Raw genomic sequence first — 3,228 nt, forward strand, 5'->3', positions numbered from 1 at the left:
GGGGAGGCTGCCATTTTGAGAATAGCCAAGGCTTCCTCATCTGAGGAGAAAATACTCATCTATTTCCTAGGAGAGAAAGAGATGAAAAGGTAATGAGTAAATCTACGTGTGCCAGAAATTGTAAGAAAAATGCCGTCAGTGAGGTGGACTCTAGATTTGCATCAGTTTTAAGTGGAAGATAGAAGAAAAAAAATCCAAAGATAACCATCTTTGTATTAGATCTTAAGAGAAGACAATAGGGAATTTTTTTTTTTTTTTTTTATGGCAGCTGTGGTGGTTTTAAAATATGTCCAAAAATTCTTTGATGCCCTTCCCTTCAAATTTCCATTCCCTTGAGCATGGACTGGACTTAGTGCCAACTTCAAATAGCACATAGCAGACGTGACTGTCACTTCTGAGGCTAGCTAATGAGAAACATTGCTGCATTTACCTCGCACTCGTGGATTGTTTGCTCTGAGGGAAGTCAGTTGCCACATCTTGAGGACCCTCAGCCTGTGGAGAGGTCCACATGGGAAGGAACTGGGGCCTCCTGTCAACCACCAGCACCAACTTGCCAGCCATGTGAATGAGCAACCTTGGAAATGGGTCCATCCTCCAGCTTCGGTCAAGCTTTCAAATGACTGCATCCCAGCTAGTATCGTGACCACAACCTCGTGAGTGTCTTAACCGCATCCCAAGCCAGAACTGCCCAGCTAATCCACTCCCAAATCCTGACCCATCAAAACTGAGATAATAGATGTTTATTATTGTTATAAACCACTAAATTTGGGGGTAACTTGTTGCACAGTAATGAGTAACTAATACAGAAGTTTCATATGCTTTTTCTGGTCCCTGAAGTGAAAATCCCTACTTTATTTAAATTTAATATTTTGTTTGGGACTAAGAGTATATATGGGGGAACAATAGTGGTTCAGTGGTAGACTTCTCACCTCCCATGTGAGAGACCCGGGTTCAATTCCCTGCCAGTGCACCTCACGTGCAACCACCACCCATCTGTTAGTGAGATTTGTGTGTGGCTATGATGCTGAACAGGTTTCAGCAGACCTTCCAGACTAAGAAGGACTAAGAAGAAGGGCTGGGCAATCCACTTGTGAAAAATCAGCCAATGAAAACCCTATAGATTGCAATGGGTGGATCTCATTGTGCATCGGGTCACCATGATCAGGGGCAACTAGACAGCAGCTAACAACAGCAACAAAAAACATACATCAGCAAAATATGAGAAAAAAAAATTTGACACCTCCATAGTTGCAGCCTGTGCTCCCCTTGTATAGTGTGGAGCTGTTCCTGGAAGCAGACACCCATCTGTGTACTACGTCTCCAGCCACCTCTCACCCCCAACACATACACCTACCTGCATGTGGGACCTGTACTTGAGTTCTGGCCAGTGGAATGCAGGCAGAAGCGATATGCAGCCCACATACAAAGCCTGACTTGCTGGAGAGGGTTCAGAGGAGAACAACCAGGATGGCAAGAAGGGCCCCTGTAAGAGATACTCAGAGCACGAGGATGTTTAGCTCAGGGGAGGCAGGATAGATGTCTTCAGATGTTTGATGGAGACAGCTGACTTAACTCTGTGTAACTCCTCAGAGAACAAACAACCAGGACCAGAAATGAAAGCTCAAGAGGAGAAAAGAAGAAATGTTCTCACTATTAGATTAGCATGGGATAGAATGCCCTGGTTGGGAGTTAGCTCCTTGACACTCAAAGTGAGCAAACTGAGGGAAAATTGCCTTTCCTCCAGGATGCCAGCTGATCCTCACCCTGGCAAGGATTTTGGACTGGGTGCCCCCAACCCATCCTCCTAATTCGGGGCCACTCTGTACCTAGAACTCTACAGCATGTAGGATTCTCAGGCAGAGGCCTTTTACAAATTGCTCCTAATGCTAATTATTACCGAGAAGTAATCATTCAGAAAATAATCCAGATAAGAGTTTCACGCCCTGGGTGGTGCAAATGGTTGAACAGTAACTACTAACCAAAAGGTTGAAGGTTTGAACTCACCCAGAGGAACCTGGGAAGGCAGGCTTGGTGATCTGCTTCCGAAAGGTCACACAGCCATAAAAACCTAATGGGGCACGCTTTTGCTCTGAAACACATGGGGTCACCGTGAATCGGAATCGACTCCCTGGCACTTGGTCTGGCTTTTTGGTTTTGTAGTTGTCCAGAGTTCTTTGAAAACTTGTTGTTACCAGAGAAAGAAGCCATGCAGAACCAGTCAGAAGATGGGACCTTCTCAATTGTCCTCTGCGGACGTAGGTGATGGAAAGTCGGCGATCTGCTTCCCCAGCCTCACCCCTGAGCCTTTCAGTCAGTTCTGTCTAACTTCCATGTAAAGGGAACTCTTCACTTACTCCTGGATGGATGAAACAAATTTCTAGGAAATAGGCTTTTTTAAGGACCAAGTAGCAAAAATAGTACAGGCTGAATGCATGTGTTTCGGGTATTGGCTCAAGTGCTGAGACAGTCGTTGACCTTTGCTTTATGGAAACGCATTGTCTAGCTTCCTTCCTGCCTCCTCCACTGGGAGATTATTCTCATTAGCGTGGAAATAAAGGAGAGATGTGTTTGGGATGCCCAGAGACTACTGAGAACAACAACAGTCCGACTTGTTTTGGGGGTGTGCTCCAGGGGCTTGCTTAATAACCTCTCTGAAAGGCGCCCTGAAGTATTTGCAGAGAGACCAGAAGCTTCCAGACTTCCAGACCTGCACTCCCTGCCACGTGCACTTGCGGGAGCACAGACATTCAACATTTAGCCCACTGTCCAATGAAGAACAAGCTGCCTCTGAAAGGTTTCCCACAGGGATCAGAACTCTGGTATCAAACTTAGGAAAATGCAATAATTGCCACTGAGACAAAGAAACCAAAATCAGATCACTAGGAAGTCCTTGAGACAAAATAAATCCAATCTTTCAGAAGCTAAAGCCTTTATACTTAGATTCTTCCTCTTTCTTCCAAAGTCGGGGCAGTGGGAGAGGAAGAGGATCATCAGATTGTTTTCATTGTCGTCCGCCCACGGCCCCCAGCTACCGTCCAGTCTGTGAGGGTCACGTGCTTTCACCACTGGATGGCCCTGGCTCATGCGAGGCCACAGGACGGGGCAGAGGCTGGACGCCCACAGCAATGGTGAATAGGGCGCAGCCCGCAGGAGCGCTAGCCTTAAACTGCGCTGTCTCTTGGCACACCGCTCACTGGTGGCTGAAACCCTCCTAGTATGTGAGGAGTT

Source organism: Elephas maximus, chromosome 17, assembly GCF_024166365.1.
Source record: "Elephas maximus indicus isolate mEleMax1 chromosome 17, mEleMax1 primary haplotype, whole genome shotgun sequence".
Taxonomy (NCBI): domain Eukaryota; kingdom Metazoa; phylum Chordata; class Mammalia; order Proboscidea; family Elephantidae; genus Elephas; species Elephas maximus.